Source organism: Amblyraja radiata, chromosome 14 (genome assembly GCF_010909765.2).
Source record: "Amblyraja radiata isolate CabotCenter1 chromosome 14, sAmbRad1.1.pri, whole genome shotgun sequence".
NCBI lineage: Eukaryota > Metazoa > Chordata > Chondrichthyes > Rajiformes > Rajidae > Amblyraja > Amblyraja radiata.
Window position 1 is genome coordinate 1113405 of NC_045969.1, and position 27925 is coordinate 1141329.

General features: G+C 44.6%; 1 protein-coding gene and 1 long non-coding RNA gene across 7 annotated transcripts in view; one reads left to right on the forward strand and one right to left on the reverse strand.

Moving 5' to 3' along the window:
- cadm2 (cell adhesion molecule 2) overlaps positions 1-27925 on the forward strand; it is a 1169873-nt gene that overhangs the window by 570381 nt on the left and 571567 nt on the right. The gene's annotated exons all lie outside the window — the stretch shown is intronic.
- LOC116980270 lies at positions 1444-27906 on the reverse strand. Its single transcript, XR_004413919.1, has 3 exons — positions 27563-27906; positions 17589-17591; positions 1444-1482 (listed from the first exon to the last, which is right to left on the reverse strand). It is a non-coding gene; the product is annotated as an uncharacterized LOC116980270 (long non-coding RNA).

Below are 27925 nucleotides of genomic sequence, written 5' to 3' on the forward strand. Positions count from 1 at the left end.
ACTCCATCAAGTTTACTGATGACACTGTGGTGGTGGGCCTGATCTCCGATAACGATGAGAAAGCCTACCTGGAGGAGGTGGCTGACCTGGCACTCTGGTGTCAGAACAACAACCTCCTCTTGAATGTCACTAACACTAAGCTGATTGTGGACTTTAGAAGGGCACAACAACCGAGGACGTACACGCCACTGGGGATAAATGGGACTACTGTGGATCGGGTGAGCAGCTTTAAATACCTGGGAGTCCACATCACAGAGGATCTGACATGGACAACACACACTGCCCCACTGGTCAGAAAGGCAAGGCAGCGCCTTTACCACCTCAGGCAGCTGAGGAAATTCAGAGTCTCTCTGAGGATCCTTCAATCCTTCTATTCTGGTGCTGTAGAAAGCATCCTGACCGGAAACATCTCGATCTGGTTTGGCAACAGCTCTACCCAGGATAGGAAGGCTCTGCAGAGAGTAGAGCATTCAGCCGAACGCACCATGGGAACTACACTCTCCCCCCCCCCCCCCCTTCATGATCAGCCAACAAGATCATGAAGGACCCCTACCACCCCAGCAACGGACTGTTCCAGCTACTACGGTCAGGCAAGCTCCTCCGCTGTCACGCTGCGAAAACAGAGAGGATGAGGGAGTTTCTTCCCACAGGTCATCAGGACTGTAAACTCTGATCTCACCAGGGTGTAATTACTGTTGTGTGTCTTTTTAATGTTTACTGGTTTTGTTCTGTGGTTTTGCACAATCCCGCAGGCATTGCCACTTTCATTTCACTGTACATCATGTAAGTGACAAATAAAGTTGACTTGACTTGAATGGAAGGTCTGAATTATAAGGAGAGGCTGGATCTTTTTGTTTCATTTGGAACCTTGGAAGTTGAGGGATGATCTTGTCGGGTTATATAAAATCATACAGGACATGGTCTTTGACTTTTTTCAAGGGTGGGGAGCCTAAAACCAGAGCGCATAGATTTAAATTGATCTGGAAAGATTTCAAAGCGACCTGAGGTCCAATCTTTTTACACTGAAAGTGGTGGGTATGTGGAATGTCAGATGAGGCTGTATGGGCGGGTACAATTATAATATTAAAAAAACCTTTAGACAGGTATATGAATGTGGAATGTTTAGAGAAACTCAAACACTAATAAATAGGGCTAGCTCAGATAATAGACAATAGGCGCAGAAGTAGGCCATTCGGCCCTTTGAGCCATTCAATGTGATCATGGCTGATCATCCCCAATCAGTACCCCGTTCCTGACTTCTCCCCATATCCCCTGACTCCGCTATTTTTAAGAGCCCTATCTCGCTCTCTCTTGAAAGCTCTCTTGAAAGATAGAATAGAATGCCTTTTATTGTCATTCAAACAGCTTGGATTGAACAAAATTGCATTTTCTACAGTCTTAACAATTACAAAAAAAAACAAGACCCACACTTAACACACTTTACACAAACATCCATCACAGTGAATCTCCAATACCTCCTCACTGTGATGGAAGGCAAAAGTCTTATCTCTTCCCTTTTTTCTTCTCCTGCGGTCCAGCAGTCCAACGTCGAGGCGACTGGGGCTCCTGATGTTAATGCCCCCGGTGGGCGATGGTAACTCCCGCGGGCACTAGGCCGCGCCGGGCGATCTTAGGCCCGTTCCGAGTCCTTTTATCGTACTACGATTCCAGCAGGGGAAGTTGCCGTTGCGGGAGCTACGAAAAGCGGTCTCCCACCAGGGACCTGTGAGCTCCCGCTGTTACCGTCCACCGGGCCTGCAGCCGGAGCCTCCGAAGCTCCGAAGTCGGGTCGCAGCCACGCGCCACCACAGCTCCTCCCGCTCTGAAGACGACCAGCTCCGCGATGGCAGATCCGCAGGCTCCACGACTGGAGCCCACATGTTAATTCCGGCCGGAGGCCGCCCCCGGCTCCACGATGTTTGGCCCAATGACATCTGGGACCCGACAGGGAAAAAGTCGCATCCCTGAACAGGGAATAGATTTTAAACGGGTTCTTCCCCCCCCCCACCACCCACATATACACAGCTAAAAAAATAATAAAACTAGAATCAAACATACATTTAACGAGACAAAAATAAAAAAAGACAGGTAGACTGCAGTTGAGACGCTGCCGTTAGGCGCCGCCACACCACAAAAAGGTGGCATGGGTTAGTTAGGCCAAAGAATTTGCTTCCGTACTGTATGACTTCCATGACTCTTAAAGGTACAAGCTGATGTTTTTTTTAGTATAAGCGAGTTCGGTATTGTGACTGCGCATTCCCAGGTCATGGGTCACTCGCGATAAACATTCTCGGTGGCTGTGCTGCTGCGTGAGTGCAGACGTGCGTTTCGTCTGGTCGGATTCGGGCTCGGTTCTCTGGCGATGCAGGCGCTTTTGAGTTGCTGCTGGGCCGTCCCCGTCCCGTGTGTGCATGAGGCAACACGGTTGCCGAGAATGTTTATCACGAGTGACCTTTGACAAATTCCATGATTCCTTTCGTTTTTCAGAATTCCAAACTCGCTTATTGTGATGTGAGTTGTATTGAAGTGGAGAAGTTCAAAAGATTAAATTTAGATCTCCATGAGCCTTTAATTGATATTAGACCAAGTGGGACCCGTTGGGCCCCGTTCCCCAACACAATATTCCACCACTCACCATGGCCCCCAACTGCGCAGGAGCGGCTGATGTTTTTAAAGTTTAAAATGGAAATAACTTGTAAAATATAAGATCAATGTGAACGCATCTCACTCTCAAGTTCAAGTTCAAGTGAGTTTATTGTCATGTGTCCCTGTATAGGACAATGAAATTCTTGCTTTGCTTAAGCACACAGAAAATAGTAGGCATTTACTACAAAACAGATAAATGTGTCCATATACCATGATATAAATATATACACACATGAATAAATAAACTGGTAGTGCAAATAACAGAAAGTGGTTGCTAATAATCGGAGTTTTGTCCGAGCCAGGTTTAATAACCTGATGGCTGAGGGGAAGTAGCTATTCCTGAACCTGGTTGTTGCAGTCTTCAGGCTCCTGTACCTTCTACCTGAAGGTAGCAGGGAGATCAGTGTGTGGCCAGGATGGTGTGGGTCTTTGATGATACTGCCAGCCTTTTTGAGGCAGCGACTGCGATAAATCCCCTCGATGGAAGGAAGGTCAGAGCCGATGATGGACTGGGCAGTGTTTACTACTTTTTGTAATCTTTTCCTCTCCAGGGCGCTCAAATTTCCGAACCAAGCCACGATGCAACCGGTTAGCATGCTCTCGACTGTGCACCTGTAGAAGTTAGAGAGAGTCTTCCTTGACAATCCGACTCTCCGTAATCTTCTCAGGAAGTAGAGGCGCTGATGAGCTTTTTTGATAATTGCGTTCGTGTTCTCGGACCAGGAAAGATCTTCAGAGATGTGCACCCCCAGGAATTTGAAGTTCTTGACCCTTTCAACCATCGACCCGTTGATATAAATGGGGCTGTGGGTCCCCCTCCTACTCCTTCCAAAGTCCACAATCAGTTCCTTGGTTTTGCTGGTGTTCAGGGCCAGGTTATTGCGCTGGCACCATATGGACAGTTGCTCGATCTCTCTTCTGTACTCTGACTCATCCCCATCAGTGATACGCCCCACAATAGTGGTGTCGTCAGCGAACTTGATGATGGAGTTCGCACTGTGGTTCGCTACGCAGTCATGGGTATAGAGTGAGTACAGCAGGGGGCTGAGCATGCAGCCTTGAGGTGCTCCCGTGCTGATTGTTATTGAGGCTGACACATTTCCACCAATACGAACAGACTGTGGTCTGTGGACGAGGAAGTCGAGGATCCAGTTGCAGAGGGATGCGCAGAGACCCAGTTCTGCGAGTTTGGTAACCAGTTTGGAGGGGATGATTGTGTTAAATGCCGAGCTGTAATCAATGAATAACAGCCTGACATATGAGTTTTTGTTGTCCAAGTGGTCCAGTGCGGAGTGGAGGGCCAGCGAGATCGCATCCACCGTTGATCTGTTGTGGCGGTACGCGAACTGCAGTGGGTCCAGGTTTTTGTCAATGTAGGAGTTGATTTGCTCCATGATCAACCTCTCAAAGCACTTCATCACCACCGGCGTTAGTGCCACTGGTCGATAGTCATTGAGGCACGTCACCTTACTCTTCTTGGGCACCGGTATAATTGATGCCCTTTTAAAGCAGGTGGGGACCTCAGACCTCAGAAGTGAGAGGTTGAAAATGTCCGTAAAAACTCCCGCCAGTTGGTCCGCACAGGTTTTTAGAACACGACCGGGTATACCATCAGGTCCAGGTGCTTTTCGGGGGTTCACCCCTCTGAAGGATTTCCTGACATCGGCCTCTGTGACTGAGACTGAAATGCCATCACAGCGAATGGGGGATCGGGAAGGCACATCAGTATTCTCCCTGTCAAAGCGTGCGTAAAACGCATTGAGCTCGTCAGGGAGTGATGTTACACCGGCATTCGAGCTGCCTCCTGGTTTTGCCTTGTAGGAGGTGATTGCATTCAGACTCTGCCACAGCTGCCGAACATCTGTCTCGTCCTCCAGTTTGGAGCAGAAGTCCCTTTTGGCCTTTTTGATGGCCTTACCAAGGTCGTATCTGGTCTTCATGTAGGTCACTGTATCGTTGGATGTGAATGCCCTGTGTCTGGACTTCAGGAGAGTGCGGATCTCAAAGTTCATCCAAGGTTTCTGATTGGGAAACACTCGGAAGGTTTTTGTAGGGATGCAGTCCTCCACACATTTCTTTATGAAGTCTGTAACGACTGTGGCATATTTCTTTCAAGTCCGTTGCCGAGTCCTTGAACATTGCCCAGTCTACAGACTCCAAACAGTCCTGGAGTTGTTCTTCTGCCCCCCCCGACCAGCTCTGTGCTGTCCTCACTTCTGGGGGTGCGCTCTTTAATTGCTGCTTGTAGGCAGGAAGAAGCAGCACCGCGGTATGGTCGGACTTACCGAAGTGAGGGCGAGGGATAGAACGATAGGCATTCTTGATGGTGGTGTAGCAGTGGTCGAGGGTGTTAGGTCCTCTGGTGCAGCAGGAGACATGTTGGTGGAAGTTGGGGAGTGATTTCTTGAGGTTCGCCTTATTGAAGTCCCCAGCAATGGTGGTAAATGCCTCGGGGTAAGACGTCTGGTGTTTGTTGACCACGGCATGCAGCTCCTCCAGTGCCAGACGGACGTCTGCCTGGGGTGGGATGTAGACCGCGGTCAGGATAACGGAGGTGAATTCTCTCGGGAGGTAGAAGGGACGGCACTTCACCGCCAGATGTTCGAGGTGTGGAGAGCAGGAGTTGGACAGGACTGCCACGTCGGAACACCACGCAGAGTTGACCATGAGGCAGACGCCCCCTCCTCTCCCTTTCCCAGATGCCAGGGTACGGTCCATGCGCCCCCTCCTCTCCCTCTTCAGTCCCCTATTCACCTCCTCCGTTATCCTCCCTCTCCCTCACCCTCCACCAACCGTCCTCTGCTTCCTCCTCTCACCCCCTCCCTCCCCTCCTCCCTCTTCCCCCTCCTCTCCTCCATTACCTCGCCATCCCTCTTCCTATCCTCCATTCTCCCTCGTCCCCCAGCACTCCCTCCCCCTTTTCTTCACCCTCCCTCTGTCTCTCTCTCTCACTTGGATAGCAGTAGCAGGATCAGTCAGAGTCAGCATGGATTTACGAAGGGGAAATCATGCTTGACTAATCTCCTGGAATTCTTTGAGGATGTAACTAGGAAAATGGTCTAGCCAGTGGATTTAGTGTACCTGGACTTTAAGAAAGCATTTGATAAGGTCCCACATAGGAGATTAGTGGGCAAAATTAGACCACATGGTAACTTGTAAAATATAACATCAATCTGAATGAAAGTTTGATACAACACCCCATGGGACAATGGTGAGTAAGGTGGTGTGCTATTGTAAAATTGTTGCGCTATGGTGTATCATTTTGGCATAATTCAGGGCATAAGTCACAGACAGACTCACAAGCAAACAAGATGAGAGTATAGATAGATAAAGTTACTAAAAGTTTGTAATCTCCTGCATTAATTATGTCACAATTGCTATTTTTTTATTTGATTAGTCTAGGATGTTACCAAAACTAGACTAAACACTACAAACATTTAATTATTTTATATTATGGATCAATACATGAGAGAGCTTTTGTGTCTGAAATCTATCATAGTTCAGATGGTTGTTATAGCCTGTAAGTGTGATAAATGCTTTATCACTCCCCAAGCATATATTATTCTCAAAATATTTAAACTATTAGATCTTGAACAATATTTTTCCTGATATGAATAGTCTCAGTTGACCATTAGTACTAGAGTTATTTGACATGGAGAAATGTAATTTGCAATGTAAGAAATGGGAGCAGGAGGAAGCCATCTAGCCTTTTGAGCCATTGCTGCCTTTCATTCAGACCTTGGTTGATGTTCTAACTTTAATGTCATTTTTATTAACTATTTTGACATCCCATGAAACCCAGAAAACAATCAATTTGTGTTTTGAATTAACGCAATGGCCGAGCCTCTTGGGTAAAGAATTCCAAGGTCTTGAGTTAAGGAATTTCTTCTCTTTGCAATCCAAAACAGATGAGACGAAGATTAACTTATATCAGAGTGATGGCAAGAGCAAAGTATGGAGGAGAGAAGGGACTGCCCAAGATCCAAAGCATACCACATCTGTGAAACATGGTGGTGGGGGTGTTATGGCCTGGGCATGTATGGCTGCTGAAGGTACTGGCTCACTTATCTTCATTGATGATACAATGTGGCGGAAGTGGCGGCGTTGCCCTGCAGCTGCGGCTCGCCTGCAGTCCGTTTGTCTTTTCTTTTTTTTTGTTTTCTTTTGTCCTGTTGTTTTAGTTTATTCAGTTTATTTTAGTTGTGTATGTGTGGGAGGGTAGGAGAAACTTGTTTTTAGTCTCTTCCTTCTGGGGAGATGCAACCTTTTCTTGTCGTATCCCTCGTCTCCGTCTCCGTCTGCGCTGAGGCCTAATCGCGGAGCTGGCGGCCTCCAACTGGGACCGACCTCGAGGCTCAGGAGGCAGAGCCAGGACTTACTAACTTCGGGGCTGTGGTGGCGTTGCGGCGGCAGCGACCCGACTTCGGAGGCTCGGCCGTGGGCCTAGTGGACGACATCATCGGGAGCTCGCAGGTCCCAGGTTGGTGACCAATTCTGGGGAGCTCCCACAACAACAGCTTCGTCCGCTGGACTGGAGGGTGGCAGCTTCGTCCGCCCCGGGCCGCGGAGTTTGAACCGGCCCATTCGTGGAGCTCGGATTCGGCCGTGGGACTTGCCATCACTCGGCTGCGGGCCCAACGTCAAAAGCCTGGATCGTCTCAACGCAGAGAGAGAACAAGGAGGGAAGAGACAGGGACTAAGACTTTTGCCTTCCATCACAGTGAGGAGGTGCCTGGTAGACTCACTGTGGTGGATGTTAAATCTGTGTTCATTGTGTGTTTTGTTATTTTATTCTATGTTATGACTGCAAGGTACGAAATTTTGTTCAGACTGAAAAGTCTGAATGACAATAAAGGATACTTTGACTTTGACTTTGAACTGCTGATGGAAGTAGCATAATGAATTCTGAAGTGTATTGACACATGCTATCTACTCAAATTCAAACAAATGCCTCAAAACGCCTTGGCCGGCGGTTCATTCTACAGCAAGACAATGATTCCAAATGTACTGCTAAAGCAACAAAGGAGTTTTTCAAAGCTAAATAATGGTCAATTCTTGAGTGGCCAAGTCAATCACCCGATCGGAACCCAATTGAGCATGCGCTTTATATGCTGGAGAGAAAATTGAAGGGAACTAGCCCCCAAAACAAGCATAAGCTAAAGATGGCTGCAATACAGGCCTGGCAGAGCATCACCAGAGAAGACACCCAGCAACTAGTGATGTCCATGAATCGCAGACTGCAAGCAGTCATTGCATGCAAAGGATATGCAACGAAATACTAAACATGACTACTTTCATTTGCATGACATTGCTGTGTCCCAAACATTATGGTGCCCTGAAATGGGGGACTGTTTATAAACACTGCTGTAATTTCTACATGGTGAAACCAAAATGTATAAAAAGGGCCTTTATTAAAATCTGACAATGTGCACTTTAACCAAACGTGATTTTTTTTTTTTCTATTCCAAATCTCAAATTGTGGAGTACAGAGCCAAATAAATAAATGATGGGTCTTTGTCCCAAACATTATAGAGGGCACTGTACATTGCTACTTTCATAGAAATATATACTTGTATCCCTAGATCTCTCTCTTCTGCAACATTCCCCAGGGCCTGCCATGCATTGTGTATGTCCTGCCTGGAGTAACTTCCCAAAATGCATCACATTGAACTTGTCCGAGCTAAATTCCACCTGCCATTCCTTTGTCCACTTTCCCAGTTGGTCTAGAGCCCGGTCAACTGGGAAAGTTGATTGGGAGTCACCCGAAAACCTACTACTCATGCCACTTATATTCTCATTCAATCAATAATACATATGACAAACATCATGCGACCCAGCGTTGATCCCTGAGGCACACAGAGGTCATCAATCTAACAAACAATCCTCCACGACCATCCACTGTGCCCTGGATCTCATGTGATCTAATCTTCTGGGCAGTCTACCACGAGGGACCTTGTCAAAGGCCTTGCTAAAATCCATGTAGATAACTCCAAAAGCTCTGCTCTCATCAATCCTCTTGGTCACCCCTTCAGGAAAATAACCTCAATCAAATTCGGACATGATTTATCACGCACCGTGCTGACTATCCATAATCAATCCTAGCCTTTCCAAATGCAGATATATACTGTGTCTCAGAAGGTAGGCTCACCTTCATCGGTTATGGTAATGAGTAGAAAGTTGGGAAGTCATGTTGTATCTCTGTAGAAATTGTATTGTGAGACGGTATTTGGAATATAGTTTTGTAGAACAGTGTAGAAAGGTCTGGAAGGCTTTGGAGACAGTGCACAAAACACCTGATTGTTGTCCGGATTGATTAGCTATAAGGAGTGTGTGGACAAATTTGGATTGTTTCCCTGTGGTGACCTGATAGAAGTATATCAAATTATGAAGGGCGTGAAGAGTCAGAGACTCTTGCTTAATTTTCCTTTTCCACTGATTTGGTATTGATAGTGTAAAGGAGTGATAGCTGACACACTGTAACCTTTACTAGGAGTTTATTATAGCACATGGCACACACGTCCCAGCACTGACTGCATCCAGCCTTCAGGCGTACTGGGACCTAGTGGGAGGAACAAAGGGAGGCTACCACAGTTATACTAATATGATGGGGCGTGGTTAGTGGTGATGAGGTAGCTACATTATAGGTTGCATGCATAAACCATCTACATCCTTCCCCTTACAAATTAAACAAGTTACAGCAATGGCAGGTTGGTTATACAGTACCTGCAAAGCTAAGCAAACTCTCCGTATCGAGCCGGAGGTTTTACAATCCGACCCGAGCGAGTGCGCACAGCACCCTCACCCTCCCCACCCGAAAGAATAGGAGGAGGGACAGAAACAGGAGGGAGAGAGAAGGTGGGTGGAGACCCAAGCTTGGAAGGGGAACCGAGAGGCACAGGTGAGCCAGGTGAAACAGAAGGGGTAGAATGAGCAGAAGTCTGAGAGAGAGAAGACCTGACAGGGGACAACAGGGCCGGAGGAGCGAACCCTGGAAGAGCAGGGGGAGGGGCCCGAGGCAAACGGACCGACCGGGGCATGCAGGGAGCAGAGGGTAAGTTAGTTGAGGAAGGCTCGACACGCGATGGAGGGGTATACGGAATCGCAGTAGGTGGTTTGGGCTCGTTGACCGCCAACAGGTGCTGGCGGCTGCGTCGGTATACAGTCCCCTCAAAATCCACCAGGTAGGACCGTGGCGCGCTGTCGAACCCGACCACGGTGGCAAGTCGGGAAAAACCGGTAGACGTCTGCAAACGGACGACCTGTGCAGGCAGCAGTGGGGATAGGGGGCGGCAGGATTTGTCATGCGAGCGGCGCTGGATTTCGTGCTTCTGGGCAATTCGTTGCTGGACATCAGCAGGCTGCAGGACTTTGGGCATCAGGGACTGCTGGGCGATCGGCATCGGAAGGCGAATAACTCGGGACATGAGGCGTTGGGCAGGGGATCGCATTGTACTGTCTCTGGAAATATTCCGATGGTTCAGGAGACCCTGATAGAAATCCCCGTTGGAGAGACGGGATTGTTCAAGCAAGTGCTTTGCGCTGCGGACCGCCCGTTCAGCCAGTCCATTGCTCTGCGGGTACTCCGGGCTGCTGGTGAAATGATTGAAGTTCCACTTCGCAGCGAAAGCTTGAAATTCGGCACTAGTGAACTGGCGGCCGTTGTCTGTCTGCAACCGAACAGGGGAACCAAACGTGGCAAAGTGACGGCGTAGCTTACTGATCACCATCTCGGAGGTGATGGCAGGGAGAAGGTCCACCTCGAACCAATTTGAGTAAGAGTCTACCAACACAAGGTACTGCTTCCCACGCCAGTCGAAAATATCGCCAGCCAGTGAAGACCAGGGCATGTCAGGGGCAGGCTGTTGTAGAAGCGGCTGTCTCTGCTGATGCGGGGCAAGAGAGTTGCAGTCCGGACAGGAATCCACCCTGGCCTTGATGTACTTTGCCATGCCCGGCCAGTAATATTGTTCCTGGGCATGCGAGATGGTGGCATCTGTCCCGGGATGCCCCATGTGGGCAGCGTCGAAGTACAAGCCATGCAGCGAGGCAGGGATGACCACTTTGTGTCCCTTGATAATAATACCGTCCCGGAGGACCAACTCATCGCGAACCAGATAATAGGGGTGGACGCTAGCAGGCAATGAAGTCCGTTTGGTAGGCCACCCGCGCTTAATGACAGCAGCAAGCTGTTGCAGGTCGGGGTCGTTAGCGGTATGCTCAACCAGGCACTGTAGTTGCTTGGAAGGGACGAAGTTTACGTTCAGTGCCTGTAGGTCTGCCTGCTCGAAGGGGTGCTGGTCGCAGGAGGTCCGGGGGGCCCGGGACAGCGCGTCAGCCACATGCATCTAGGTGCCCCTCTTATATACGATTTTAAAGTCAAAGCGCTGTAGCTGCAGCATCATCCGCTGTAGCCTGGCTGGAGCGCTGTGTATAGGCTTGTTAAGTATCGTCACCAGGGGTTGGTGATCCGTCTCAACGGTGAACCTGGTGCCAAAGAGGAAGTCCTTAAACTTTGAACACGCGAACACCACCGCCAGCAGCTCCTTCTCTATCTGCGCATAGTGCTGCTCTGTGTCCGTCATGGTCCTGGAGGCATAAGAGATAGGCTGCAGCGAATCACCATCATGGGGCTGCAGGCAAACAGCACCCAGTCCAAAACGAGAAGCGTCGCAAGTAACCACGACCGGACGCAGTAGATCAAAGAACTTCAGAGTAGGTGTGCTGATCAGCTTCGTCTTTAGCAGGTCGAACGCCTGCTGGTGGTGTGGAAACCATGACCAAGCAATGTCCTTTTTAGTAAGTTGTCTCAGGGGTGCGCTCAACTCGCTGAGGTCAGGGATAAACTTGCCCAGGTAGTTGACCATACCCAGGAAGCGCTGTAGACTGATAACATCTGTCGGGGCAGGCAGCTCTGAGATGGCGCTGGTCTTTTGCGGGTCGGGCTTTAACCCGTGGGCCGTGAAAATGTGGCCAACATATGTGACCTCAGGCACCCGGAACCTGCATTTTGACTGGTTCAGCTTTAGATTGATCTGCCGTGCGCGGTCCAGAATCTGTCGGAGGTGGCGGTCATGTTCGGCCACATCCCTTCCATAGACCAGAATGTCCTCCACAATAATCGCGCAGGGCAGACCAGCAAACAATTGTTCCATAGAACGCTGGAATACCTCGCTGGCGGAGTTGATGCCGAACGGCATCCGCAAAAACTTAAACCTGCCGAAGGGCATACCGAATGTGGTTAAGTCCGAGGAACGTTTGTCCAGGGGTATTTGCCAAAATGAACTTCTGGCATCGAGGACGGAGAACACTGTGGCTTGTCCGACCTGGGCGGCAACATCTTCGACAGTCCTCATAGGGTAGTGGGGCCGTTTAATCGCCAGAGTCAAGTCCTTAGGGTTGATGCATACCCGTATTTCATTTTTTCCTTTCTTCATTGTGGCGACCATGGTGGAGACCCATTCGGTGGGATCGCTGACAGCCTCCAGCACTCCCATGTTGACCATATCCTTCAGCATAGCCTCCACCTTGCCCTTCATGGCGAACGACACTCTATGGGGTGGGCGGATCACAGGCACTATGGATGGGTCTGTTGCGATTTTATACACCAGCGGCAGCTTCCCCAACTTGTCGTCAAACAGGTCCGGGTACTCGGATAGTGGATCCATCACTGCTTGCACCTCGTGGACCGTACGGTCAAAGGACACCAGACCAAGATCCTGGCAGGCCTGGTTGCTCAGTAAAGTTACACAATCGCAATCCAGAATAAAGAACGACAGGTCACGGGAAGATTTCTGTAGCACGCAATGGAAGGTCGCCCTCCCCACAGGTGTTAGCTCCTCTCCCCCATAGGCACGCAAAACAGAGCGATCTGCAGTCAACAGCTCATTATTCCTTATCTTGTGAAACAGTGATGTTGACATTACGTTCACTTTTGCCCCCGTATCCAGCTTCGCAGAGAAGGACTTATTGTTCACAGTAATGAGCACAGATGGATCGGGGAGGCGAGATCGGCTGTGGAGGAGAGTGTAAACACTTGCATCTCCCATGGAATAGCTGAGCTCAGAGCTGGGGGCAGTGTCGACAGAGGACTGAGAATCCATCTCACTATCAACTTGCTGAAGGTTGTTTAGGAATTGTCTAGGAGCTGAGGGCACTTTCCCACGGGACCGGCAGGCAGCTGTAAAATGGTTCATTTTCCTGCAGAAATTGCAAGACTTTCCGAGGGCTGGGCACTGTGACTCCGTAGGATGCACATAATTACAGTTTGGACACTTCTGAGAGCGCGGGACCCGAGATGTACGAACGGGCCGCGGTGGAGGGCGAAAGTTGTCCTGCATTCGTCGTTGTCCAGCAACACCAGTCAGATTTATGGCTCGGCTGTCAGATCCCCTCTGCCCATGCGGAGGGGTAACCACTTCGGCGATGCGGCACGCATGCATTGCTTGAGTCAGGGTTAGGTCAGGCCATTGCAGCAAGTCGGCACGTAGTTTCTGGTCAAGCATGTCAGTGACGAGAATGTCCCGGGTGAGCTGGTCGCGCATGGTCTCAAAACGGCACCGCTGAGCAAGGTAGCGCAGGTCAGCGATGAAACACTCGACAGGTTCGTCCGGCTGTTGCTTCCGTGATAAAAACCTGGCCCGCTCCAGTATGCGGTTGGATGGCAGGTCGCAAATCTCCGCAAACTTGCGCAAAAGACATACCGGGTCATCGGCAGATTCAGCTGGCTCGACCGGCTGGCCGTTGTCATCCAGGACTGCTGGTTCGTAGACGAAAGCCAGAGCTCTCTTCATTGCGTCGGGACCGGCCAGGTTGAGCAGGAGTGAGGCTTTGACCGCGGCTGGGTCAATCCGGTGCGCAATATTGACAAAGTGACAAAAGTCGACCATCGCTCCGCAATGTCAGCGTCAAAGACAAGGGGAGATGGCTTTCGGCATGAGGATGCCATATCAAAGGAAGCCCAACACTGGGCACTCGGGGGACAAATAAAAGAAAACCGTTAAACTGGAGGTGCGAGTTTAACTTTCTGACACCATGTAAAGGAGTGATAGCTGACACACTGTAACCTTTACTAGGAGTTTATTATAGCACATGGCACACACGTCCCAGCACTGACTGCATCCAGCCCTCAGGCGTACTGGGACCTAGTGGGAGGAACAAAGGGAGGATACCACAGTTATACTAATATGATGGGGCGTGGTTAGTGGTGATGAGGTAGCTACATTATAGGTTGCATGCATAAACCATCTACAGATAGAAAGTCCCTTCTTGTAATGTTTTGGCAGACCAGTTTGGAAATCCTCACCCCTGGGTTTTATAACTTATTTTTATTTCTTCTTTCAAATCCCTGAGAAGGTCTGAAGGAAACTGAATATATAATATATTTTCATGCAATTTTGTGATAGCACAATTTGAAATACTTGCTCTCAGGAATAATAGCTCATTTTGTCTGACAGATTCTCTCCACAGGCTGCCCAAATATATTTTTTGATTTCTTTGTGGGTTAAGGACAACACTGCCAATACTTTATTCTGTAACACTCATTGTCCTAGAGAAGGTTGTGCTGAACTACTTAGTGAAATGCTGCAGTACTTTAATGTTGTAGGTTTGGGAATTCCAGGATATACATCTGATATATTTTCAAGTCAAATTGGAGGGGAACCTGCAGGTGGTGAGTTACCTTACACTTATTACTCTTGTGCTCGCATGTGTTAGAGGGTGCAAGGTTGTGAAATGATCTTGGTGCATATTTGCATTGAGATTTGTAGATGCTAGCACTGCAGCCATAGTGCATTAGTGTTAAGGGATTAACTGTTCAGTACAGTGAATGGGATGCTAGTTAGGTGGTGTTTTTTTCTGTGGTGTCAAATAGTTGTGTGATGTTGGAGTTGCAGTAAGCAGTATTCCATTGTGCTGCTGATGTGTCTTGGAGATATCAGGAAGATTTTAAGTGTTAAGAAGTGAATTGTTGCAGTAGAATAATCGGCATCTAACCCCTTATTTTAGCCAGATATTTCTGTGACCGTTCCAGTTAACTTTCCAGTCAGTGATAATCATTATTGTTGTAGATGAGTGCTTGGGAGTTAGGTTGGATTCAGTGGTAGTAGGTTATTGAATACCGAGAAGAGGTAGTGAGGCACTTTCTTGGTGGTGGTGGTCATTGCCTGGCATTTATGGGGCAAAAGTGTTAGGATTTTTATCCGCTCGACTGAATGTTGCCAACTACGTATAAGCATGGCCAACTTAATTTTGCTAACATAATTAATGATGAAATTATCATTGAAAGTGGCTACTTTTAACTTTGTGATGGAAAGGAGGTCATTGAACCACATGAAGGTACTTGGACCCAAGATTCTGTTCTTCTTCTTCTTCTTGCGTATGGCGTGCACATCCTAAAGTTGTAGGACAACTTGTTCTTTTTGTAGCAATGTTACAAAATTTTGAGATTTTAAAAATCAAGTCTGCAATTTATCCCATCAGATAAAGCATAAAAATAAGTTTAATTTGACACCTAATTCACTTTCATATCTCAAGTATTTAAAAAGTTATGGCCATTTTCATACTCGGAAATTAGCATCTTGTTCCCTATTAATTTTCTATGGACATAACAAAAAAGCTGTGATCGTGGACAGTCAAAAGCCCATAACTTTCTTAAAAATTAAGAGAACTGAATGAAATTTTCAGTTATCATAGATTGAAGCATTCTGAAACAAATATAAAATAATCTTACTTGGATGATCTGAAATTAAAGCATATAATTAGTTAGTTACCTAATTTCAAACTTCAATTATTAGATCTAAACATCTATCCATTTCTTAATAAATGATTAACATTTTTAAATAGCCTAAGTGTCCAAATAATATTCACAAATAATTCACAATAAAACATGATTTTAAAATCTCATTTACATTAATTTATAGGCCAAATGGAAGGAATTTAGTGTTCAATTGCTGTAAATTAAAGTCCATTTAAATCAGCTTTCTAGTGGGATCCTGTGAACGCGCTGGTTTAGAACGTTCACATTGCGGTAGATTTGTGCCCTCAAATGCCCAGAAAAATACTGCGGGATATAATGGGCCCAAAATTAGCTCCTCGCAACATTAAACTTTGTATAAAGGGATCTTAAGAAGCCCTTTTTAATGTAAAAATAAACAGCCTACCTCCTGTTGTCCCCTGTATGAGATCCGGCCGGTTGCCGGCCGTCGGGGGTTTAGAGGTTAATTTTTAACCTACTATAACAAGTAAATAACGCCCTTAAAACTAATAATAGCTCAAGCGAGGGAATCTTCCAGCGATTTTTCATTAATAATTAACTAGGCTGAAAAACCTCGATTTGAACAGCCTAGGGAAAATCGCGTTTTAAACCCGACCCCCTCTAAACGGCGCCAAAATCGCGCACACGGGCTGGGACAGATTTTCAGCGACGCTTCAGGTACGTTTTGCAACATACCTACTTTTTGATCTTATTTGATTGTGCATGCCAGGTTGATTGCATTCGTCCAAACAGGGCGGACCACGTGAAGGTTACAATCTCCCACCCCAAGATTCTTTTCTTTGAGGTTTTGGGGATGAAATGATTGATATGGATGATGTGGCAGAAGACTGGAGTTGGCTACTGTAGTTTCTCTCTTTTAGAAAGGCTGCAAAGAAAAGTCTGGGAACTATGGGTCAGTGAGCCTAAAATCTGTGGTAGGCAAGTTATATCTTATGAATCTGAGGTTTTTAAAGAAGTAACCAAATAGGTTGATGAGGGCTAAGCTAAGGGCTATGTTATCTATATAGACTTCATCAAGGCATGTGATGTTCTGCATGGTCGGCTCATCTGGAAGGTTAGATTGTGTGGGATCCAGGGAGAGCCAGCTGACTAAATAGAGAATTGGCTTCAGGGAAGGAAGAAGAGGTCGTTGGTGAGGCCATATTTGGAGTATTGTGTTCAATTCTGGTCATCCTTCTATAGGAAGGATGTTGTTAAGTGGGAAAGAGAGCAGAGAAAATTTATGAGTATGTTGCCAGGTACTCGAGGGCCTGAGCTATAAGGAGAGGTTGGGCAGGCTTGGACTTGCGCAGGCAGAGGAGAGCTGATCTTATAATAAGATCGTGATGGGAATAGATGAGGTGAATGGGTGAGACTAGCGTAGATGTGGCATCTTGGTCGACATGTGCAAACTGGGCCACAGGGCCTGTTTCAGTGTAGTATGACTCTGACATCCCCTGGCTTCATACAAAACTTGTTTTTAATCCCCGAGAGGCCCTACTCTTTCCATAGCTACCCTCTTACTTCAAATACAGTTATAAAAGCATTTGAATTATCTTCATTTGGTTTAATTTCATGCCCTGTTTTTGTTTCCTTATGTCTGCCTTTGTCTATCAATGGTACATTACCAGCACTGTTAATGACAATAGTGTTCCATCACTAGAGGGCCTAGGTTTAAGGTGAGACGGAGGAGCTTTGAAATAGATCATAGAAACATAGAAAATAGGTGCAGGAGTAGGCTATTCGGCCCTTCGAGCCTGCACCGCCATTCAATATGATCATGGCTGATCATCCAACTCAGTATCCCGTACCTGCCTTCTCTCCATACTCCCTGATCCCTTTAGCCACAAGGGCCACATCTAACTCCCTCTTAAATATAGCCAATGAACTGGCCTCAACTACCTTCTGTGGCAGAGAGTTCCAGAGATTCACCGCTCTCTGTGTGAAAAATGTTTTTCTCATCTCGGTCCTAAAGGATTTCCCCTTTATCCTTAAACTGTGACCCCTTGTCCTGGACTTCCCCAACATCGGGAACAATCTTCCAGCATCTAGCCTATTCAACCCCTTAAGAATTTTGTAAGTTTCTATAAGATTCCCCCTCAATCTTCTAAATTCTAGCGAGTATAAGCCAAGTCTAACCAGTCTTTCTTCATATGAAAGTCCTGACATCCCAGGAATCAGTCTGGTGAACCTTCTCTATACTCCCTCTATGGCAAGAATATCTTTCCTCAGATTTGTAGACCAAAACTGAACGCAATACTCCAGGTGTGGTCTCACCAAGACCCTGTACAACTGCAGTAGAACCTCCCTGCTCCTATACTCAAATCCTTTCGCTATGAATGCTAACATACCATTCGCTTTCTTCACTGCCTGCTGCACCTGCATGCCTACTTTCAATAACCGGTGTACCATGACACCCAGGTCTCGTTGCATCGACCCTTTTCCTAATCGGCCACCATTTAGATTAGAGTCTACTTTCCTGTTTTTGCCACCAAAGTGGATAACCTCACATTTATCCAAATTATACTGCATCTGCCATGCATTTGCCCACTCACCCAGCCTATCAGAAGGTAATGGGTGAAGACCTTTAAGTGACACCAGGATAGGTACTTGAATGAATAGAGCAGAGGTGTACATGGATTCATGAGATGGTCGGTATACAGGTGGTGGGCCAAAAGGCCATGGTCTGTACTGTACAACTTAATTACTATAATTTTATTATTAATTTATATCTATTTGTTGAAGTAACATTGCACCTAAGTTTCCATATAAACTCATTTGAGATATCCCAACAGTTTGCATCAAAAGAAGAATTTATCTGTAAATGTCGAGGTGAAGACCAGAATTACAAAAATGAGAAAAGAAGTATGTTTTTATTGCAGAAAGGCGAGGAGAGGGGAGAAAAATGTGAACAACTGCATTTACTGAAGAAAGAGGACAGCTTGGATGTCCAAGCGTTGAAAGCCTCATCTTGACAGAGGGGAAAGAGATGGAGAAATTGAGAATGAGGGATGGTGTCTGTGAAAGAGGCAAGGTTGGAGGAGGTGTCAGCAAGATAATCTATATTGCTCATAATTACAATCACAAAGTCTTAAGAAAGGTCTCAACCTGAAAGATCACCTTTCTATTCCCTCCACAGATGCTGTCTGACCTGCTGAGTACCTCTTTCACTTATCTCTTGCTCAAGGTTCGAGCATCTGCAGCTCCTTGTGTAACTGCTACCAACGCCTGACTTGTTATTTGCAAGAAGGTGTTGACAGTAGTTAGGTATACAAATGCTGAGATTCACTATTTGAAATGGTATTTTTTATTTAAAGTGCTTTCCAGTTCAGAGAATAATATACTTCAGACACTATTTCTTTGACTGAAAATTTCTTATACGGTAGAACTCAAATAATTCCATCGGACTTTAGATGAGCCAAACGGGCAGATATTATGGATTATTGGATTTTGCTCTGATTAGTAACCCAACACATTTAATATTTTTAGCAGTTATGAGTAGAATAAAACATTTTCCAGTGAACCAGTCTTGAAGAAGCATCTGTCCATTTCCCTCCACAGATGCTGCCTGATCTGCTGTGTCCCTTCAGCAGTTTTTTTTTTCTCTCAAGACACCAGCATCTGCAGTCTCTTGTGTGTCCAGTGAACCTGGTGAGTTTAAACGAAGTGTGGAAAATGGAGGAGATAGATTTTGTCGCCCATTATCAGAATTACAGGACAGATTTTCAAAATAAGAGTCAGATTAAAATTCCGAATATTGTATTAATAGATTAGCCCAAGAACAACAATTCAATTTCTCTTTGTGATTTCTGGAGTGAGACTTGCAATTTGGCAATCGTTAGAGCCATCCTTCCTCATATTTACTCACAAATACTTTAGAGACATCATTTGGGAAAAATAAATGTTATTAAACTGCAGCATATACTGTTTTAGTATTTAACATTTAAATGTATCTTAAAATCTATTCATATGATCAAACTAATGCATATAATATCTTTTTTTAAATTATGCTAAAAATTGGAATGGAATATAAACAGAATTACAATTAACAGACCGTTATAATTTACCAATTAATGTCACAAATTATTAGGGAATGTTTGCTCTTGAGAACCTGAAATATAATTTATTCCTCTGAGGAGTTCTCTATCAAAGCTTTGAAATTATATTTTGATTGGATTTACTTTTGAATTTTATCAAAAATTTGATTTCTCAAAAGTGAAGGATGTCAGTAATATGAAATCTCCATGATTTATTTTTGTTTTGTCTAGGGATTATTATTATCAGTTAGGTACAGGTCTGAACTATTCAATAATGTTTAAATAACACTTTTTAAGGAGCAACTCTTCTTTCTCAGTGTCAATATCATCCTTTTTGTTTCTCAGGTGCCAATTTATGCATAATTTTCCATGATAGACTCTTGATCATTCGGAATTTAATGAATGTTGCAGACGTTTATTCCAATGGGACAAACCGAAAGTCTACAGAAGAAACAGATATCACAATATCATATTTTTAACATCTCTAATATAATTTTGGGTTTGATTTAAACTCTGATCCCCCAAAGGTCCAATGTCAGCATTGCAATCCACTGTGGTTGTTGAAAGTCTTTGTGCAGACACGGTACAAAACAAGGACATTTGGACAAAGCCTGTGATGACTCTTTGAAAGAACAAAAAAGGCTTTTAGAAAAGCACATGAATATGCAGAGAATGGAGGAATATGGAACACGTACAAGTAGAGGATCTTAGTTTAACTTGGCATCATGTTCAGCATGGTCATCGTGGGCGGAAGGATCTGTTTCTCTGCTGTACTGGTCTATGTTAAGTTCTGTTTTATGACATTCCCTTTGTTCTTTTCGCAACTGCTCCTCTTTACAACTTAAAACACATGCTTTCTTATTTGTTCAATTCTGGTGAAGGGCCATTGACCGGAAACATTATCTGAATATTATTACAGATTTACACAACCTATAGTATTTCATTTTCATGTATGGACGTGATACTGGCATAGATCTGACAAGTTGAAAACTATACAGGTATGTCCTAAATAAAATTAGTCAAATCCAATCCAGCCAATTATTCCCTTGCCAGTGTACTCTCATTCATCAGCAGTGATGGAAGACACTGTTAAGAGTGCTGTTAAGCTGTTATCTTGGTAATATCCTTAACTCTAAGAATGAAAGTAAAATGCATCTTCAGAAGCAAGTCCATGAAAACCAGTGCTACACTATCCAATTTGTTGGCAACAATAATTATTGAATAATCTGTCTTAAAAATCTGACCTCAATTTACTCATGCTTTTGATGTGTATATGTATCAAAAATTATCTGCCAAGTATAATTTGCAACTTTTGTATTGTCAAACTCCAAAAGCATCTACATGAGATATTGCTTCAAGAGGGTGGCAGCTATCATCAAGAATCCCCACCGTACAAGCTATGCCCTCTTCTCACAGCTTGCGGTGGGCAGGAGGTACAGAAGTCTGACCGGTATGTGTCTTCATAGGCATACATTTTTTTTTAAAGCAAAAATGCATAAAATGTAGATAGACTAAGTGTTTCTATTTAGTTTGATGGTTCTTTTTTTATGAACTTCATTGTACAAAGGCCATTACAATGCTGTTGAGAGATTTATTTTGTTTTGTGTGAGATCCCTGATGTTGTTTTCTGCAGAATCAATATATAACAGATTTGTGATACCATCATGGGGGTAAAAACAGAAATGTACTATCAAAGAGGAAGTGTTGGACACCTTGCTTATTGAATAAAGTAGTTCCTTTTGGAGAAGAGAGTTTGCACTTTATAGAATTATAGTCATGGGATTTATTTGACCAACTAAAATGGTTTTGATCTCCACCCATTGTATCTATTAATTTTCCTCCAGGTATATATCTGACTTTGTTTAAATGTTGCAGCATCTCACTTCAATTACCATTTGCAAGACTGCATTCATAATTTAGCTGTTTATGTAGAAAGTATTCTTTCAGCCCATCTCTTGAATATGAAAGAACAATTAAAATTAACGACAAAAAATATAAAAGGGGCTATTAAAATGAAAATATTTTTTGTAGGTATTAAATAGCTTTTGGCATTCTGTGCCGTTATCTAGTTGAAGTAGAATGCATGAGTTCCTTTATGAGATAATTTAATAGTCATGAAGAAAAATAACATTAAAGGAAAATTAATGGATGTGTCAGATTAAACTGTGACTTGGATTAAGAATTGGTGTACTCTTAAAGTTATCAATTTTACGGCAAAGTAAAAGACCAGTCAGAACCATTGTAAATATCCAATTTATTTCCTTATCTAAGATTTATTTCCCGATACCTTACATGTTAGTCCTTTCAGTTGAAAATGTCAAGTGTCCTTTTGAAACCTCTGTGGAATCTGCATTCACCACACTCACATTACTTTTAACATATTTTTTGTTTTAACAACATGCTGTTCGCCTTAATGATTGAGAGGGCGAATGTATTATGAGTAAGATTCCTTCACAGAGTACTTAAGGAAGTAGCCCCAGAAACAGTGGATGCATTAGTGATAATTTTTTAGAACTCTTTAGATTCAGGAGAAGTTCCTGAGGATTGGAGGGTAGCTAATGTAATCCCACTTTTTAAAAAGAGAGGGGGAGAGAAAACGGGGAATTACAGACCAGTTAGTCTAACATCGGTAGTGGGGAAACTGCTAGTGTCAGTTATTAAAGATGGGATAGCAGCACATTTGGAAAGTGGTGAAATCATTGGACAAAGTCAGCATGGAATTATGAAAGGTAAATCATGTCTGACGAATCTCATAGAATTTTTCGAGGATGTAACTAGTAGAGTGGATAAGGGAGAACCAGTGGATGTGTTATATCTGGACTTTCAGAAGGCTTTCGACAAGGTCCCACATAAGAGATTAGTATACAAACTTAAAGCACGGTATTGGGGGTTCTGTATTGATGTGGATAGAGAACTGGCTGGCAGACAGGAAGCAAAGAGTAGGAGTTAACGGGTCCTTTTTAGAATGGCAGGCAGTGACTAGTGAGGTACCGCAAGACTCAGTGCTGGGACCCCAGCTATTTACAATATATATTAATGATTTGGACGAGGGAATTGAATGCAACATATCCAAGTTTGCGGATGACACGAAGCTGGGGTGCAGTGTTAGCTGTGAGGAGGATGCAAGATAACTTGGATAGGTTGGGTGAGTGGGCAAATGCATGGCAGATGCAGTATAATGTGGATAAATGTGAGGTTATCCACTTTGGTGGCAAAAACAGGAAAGTAGACTATTACCCGAATGGTGGCCGATTAGGAAAAGGGGAGATGCAACGAGACCTGGGTGTCATGGTACACCAGTCATTGAAAGTAGGCATGCAGGTGCAGCAGGCAGTGAAGAAAGCGAATGGTATGTTAGCATTCATAGCAAAAGGATTTGAGTATAGGAGCAGGGAGCTTCTACTGCAGTTGTACAGGGTCTTGGTGAGACCACACCTGGAGTATTGCGTACAGTTTTGGTCTCCTAATCTGAGGAAGGACATTCTTGCCGTAGAGGGAGTACAGAGAAGGTTCACCACACTGATTCCTGGGATGTCAGAACTTTCATATGAAGAAAGACTGGATAGACTCGGCTTGTACTCGCTAGAATTTAGAAGATTGAGGGGGGGATCTTATAGAAACTTACAAAATTCTTAAGGGGTTGGACAGGCTAGATGCAGGAAGATTGTTCCCGATGTTGGGGAAGTCCAGAACAAGGGGTCATAGTTTAAGGATAATGGGGAAATCTTTTAGGACTGAGATGAGAAATGAGATGAGGTTTACACAGAGAGTGGTGAATCTCTGGAATTCTCTGCCACAGAATGTAGTTGAGGCCAGTTCATTGGCTATATTTAAGAGGGAGTTAGATGTGGCCCTTGTGGCTAAAGGGATCAGGGGGTATGGAGAGAAAGCAGGTACAGGATACTGAGTTGGATGATCAGCCATGATCATATTGAATGGAGGTGCAGGCTCGAAGGGCCGAATGGCCTACTCCTGCACCTATTTTCTATGTTTCTATGCAGAATATTACCGACTCTCTCTCGTGGGGAGAATCTTTTTTTGCATTTTTGTTGTTATACCAGGCCTGCTCTTGGAACACTTGGAATCCCACCACAATCTGAAATGGAGAGAGATTGTTTCTTGGTTGTGGCTTAGCTGATAACTTCCCAGAGGTAATAAGCTCGAGCACAAAAAATTGCTGTGCTCCAATGTAGTATTAAAGAAGTACTATACTGTTTTGAATTCCTGTCTTTCATCTGAGCAAGTATGATGAGGTTATGTCAACGAATACTCTCTGAACCTCCTCTTGGTGTGCTGTTGAGAGCATAGTGACTGATTTGCATCTCGGCCTGAATCAGAAACTTGAATTTCCAGGATCAAAAGAGTCTATATAGATGGTGAACACTGCTCGGTCCATCACATATGCTATTGGAGGTGCTGCCTCAAAAAGGCAGCCAGCATCATCAAAGACCCACACCACTCTGGCCACATTTTAAATTTTTAATATAGCTATAAAAGTCTGAAAACATGACCACCAGTTCAAGAATAGCTTCTTCCCAACATTCATCAGGCTCTTGAACACTGCACAACACAGTTTTTAGATTAAAGCTATGAACTATGGGCTATCTTTGGTTGCATTAAGGACTTGTGGCTTTTTTGTACTGGTATTAGGGTTATTAATTGATAGAATCTGTTTATTTTACATTATCTGTATGTATTGCATTTACAAGCCTGGTATTCTGCAACAAGTAAGAATGTTATTGTTATGTCGTCAGTACATAGACGACTTGATGAGATGCCATGACAAATGAGAAAGATCTCAGCACAATTTAGAAGAAAATGTGGTTACCCCAGTGGCCAGAGCAATATTTATTCCCTGATTGTTATTGCTAAAACAGATTATTTGGTTCTTATTGTATTGTTTTTATGAGGGAGTTTGCTTGCGCAAATTAAATGTTGTATTACAATCATGATTGCACCTCAAATATGCTTCATTGCATGTTAAACAAGAGATACCTCCTGTCGTAACAAGCATCCACAGCCTTCCCCTCCCTGGCAGCAGCGAAGGTCTGCTGCTCGATATCCTAATTGTAACAATTCTCATGCTCTGGGTCAGGAATTCTGCATTACTTATGGTAAAATCTGCAACTTCTGTAAGAAATTCAACCATTTCGCAAAATGTTGCCGTTCCCATGCGACTCGATCCGTCCCAAGGACGAATTTGCATTGGTTATAACATGAGCCTACTGATAACGAAAACCAAGAGCTGGAGGAGCCACCCCCCCCCCCCTCCCCTCTCTAAAAGCAAAGATAACAGTTCAGCTTTTCACTCCCTCCTCCCTTCCTCTAACGAGCAGCTTGACCCTGATTGTGATAACAAGCCTGTGATCGCTAAGATTGATATGGGAGCGAAGTGTAATGTCATTTCCTTATCTGAGTTTTAAAAAATATGTAATGCTGAACATGTTGAAAAGGCTCCAGCCAAGCTAAGGGCCTACGGGGATGATGTTCTACACCTGCTTGGAAAAACTGATTTAAACAGCATCATAGACTCGCAGTCTCATACCCTTAAGTTTTATATCGTCAAGGGGGATTCTGAAACTTTGCTTGGTACCAATGCATGCCACGATCTGGGCCTAGTCTACTTTGGCCATGCTGTCCATCAACTCTTTCTCACTGGGGGCCCCACTCAGCAGATACTGTCTCAATATAGAAAACTGTTTAACGATGAGTTTGGTAAGCTGCCCCTCAAATACAACATCACCGTTGATCCCAAAGTCACTCCTGTGGTTCGAACACCACATCGTGTTCCGCATGCCATGCGAGACAGAATACACAATGAGCTCCAGCGGATGTTCTCCCTGGGTGTCATAGCTACAGTTACTGACCCATCTGACTGGGTTTCCACCATGGTGGGTGCCACAAAGAAAAACAAGGAAGAAATACGTATCTGCATCAACCCCAGGGACCTCAACACAGCTATCAAACGGCCACACTACCCTATGCAAACGGTAGAGGAAGTTACTGCTCAAATAGGAAACGCATCCGTGTTTTCCGTTCTGGATGCCAAAAGCTTGTTTTGGCAGATCCCGCTGGACCCAGACTCTTCCAACCTTACTACGTTTGGCACCCCCTTCGGTCGCTACAAATTCCTGAGAATGCCCTTTGGCATCGACTCTCCCAGGGAGGTTTTCCAGTGCACCATGGAACAACTGTTTGCGGGGTATCCATGCGCCATCATTGTCGATGACATTCTCGTTTACGGGTGTGACCTGGCTGAGCACAACGCGAATCTGAAGAAGGCGCTGGACCGTGCCAGAGACATTCAGCTCAAACTCAATCCCCTGAAATACAAGTTTTGGGTCCCTGAAGTTACCCATGTTGGGCATGTTTTCACAAGTGATGGTCTCAGACCAGACCCATCAAAAACTGTTGCAATTGTTAAACTGAGTTATTTTGTCAATCTAAAGTCAACTTGACTCAAACACTTGTAGTTGTTGAAATCGATTCTTTATTCAGCTGAGACGTCTCTGAACCTTCCAACACAGAGCTTGAAAGCAGGTCCAGATAATTAGTAACTTTGATACAAACGCATGGCATTTATATAGGTATTAGATATTTCTGATACAGAGGGTATGACAAACTAGTAACCAAGCATCTGAGTCCTTCTGGTGATTTACAACAGCAGTCACATGAACCCCCCCTTCTCTGGCCTCATTTTACAACCTTCGTTTGCCTGTGGTTTAACTTTGTTTAGAATTATTTTACTTCAACAAAGCAAAACCCCAGTAGGCTCAATTATCAATGACCACTCCTCAAAATATAAGATACATATATAATACAATGGTCACACAAGTCATACAAACAAACCACACTTTCCATACCAGGAAGAAAGATATTTCTATAAATCTAAACAAGGTCTAATGTTTACAATCCTACCTAGACACAATACATTTCATAAATGGTTTCACTACAATTTTACAGTTTAAAATACTATTACCTATGTATTAAAAACATTCATTATATGAGTTTGCCGAATTACACAGCTTCTAAGTTAAATTTAAAACCCACACACACCTCCCAACTCCAAGCATACATGGGTAGTAAATCTGTCAATTTAATTGATAAGTGTTTTGTGCCAGGATACAGCTTCATTCTACATTACAGCCTCCCCTTTTCCTGCTATCTCTGGGAGATAGATTTTCAATCTCTCTGCAAGGCCTTTTACAAATATTACAGAACACAGGGTAAATTTACAACTTCAGACCATTACGTAAAAGTACAGCTTCTCGATCCCTTATCTCAACGTCATTATAATTTAACATAGCCAAAGCTAACCACAGAGTCTATTATCTCTCAGCCTTGAATTCTGTCTCAAACTCAGCATAAACAGCCATAACTCTTCATCTTGATGTCACATTCAGAGCTCAGGAATGTGCCATAGAGAAAAAGCAGATGACCTCTGGCCTCAGAAGAGGCCCTATTCAGCTATCCATTCTTCAACACAAAATCATATCAAATACAATTTCCTCCAGCGTTATAATTTCCTCAAAGCAATAAACTAAGCAATGCAGGTTCAGATTAGCGTTTCTATGTTTTGATTCATCTGTTCGCTGTATGGGTTTCTTTGTACTTTATTTCTTTAGGAGACATGTGTTCCTGAAAACCTTAAGCTTATCTCTTGCAAATTACCTAGCATATAAAAGTCACCATCCAAGCGGTTCTATTATATACTATTTCCTCACAATCAACGAAATGCCAGTTCCTGCTGACGTTACGAGTTTACAAAGGTTCTTTGGAATGGTCAACAACCTGGGGAAATTTATTCCCAACCTCAGCGATATATATGCCCCCCTGCGGGAACTGACACACAAAGACACTGAATGGTCCTGGTATCCACAGCACCAAAGAGCTTTTGATATCCTCAAGTTGCAGCTGGCCAGCGCACCCACCCTCGCCTACTATGCTTTGGAGTTGCCAGTAACATTCACATGTGATGCGTCCCAGTACGGACTTGGCGCTGCTTACCTACAGACCACTACCGATGGCGATTGCAAGCCTGTTTCATATGCCTCCCGCACACTGACCGACACTGAAAACGTTATGCCCAAATTGAAAAAGAATTTCTTGCAGTGGTTTTCGCCTGCACAAAATTCAAATACTTTATTTTTGGGAAGTCTGTGACTATAGAAACAGACCACCAGCCGGTGGTCACTATCTTGAACAAACCCATTCACGCCACTCTGGCTCGCCTGCAACTGATGATGATGCAGCTGCAGCATTTTGATTTCAACATTGTCTACAAAAAAGGCAAGGACATGTACATAGCTGACACGCTATCGAGGGCCCCACGCAAAACCAGCGAACAACAGCCCTCTGAACAGGACCAGTTCTCAGTAATGAAGGTATCGTATGTTCCCACTGATTGCCTAAGCAACCTGGCAGAGCACATGGCTGCTGACGAGACTTTACATAGAAAAACTTAGAAAATAGGTGCAGGCTTAGGCCATTC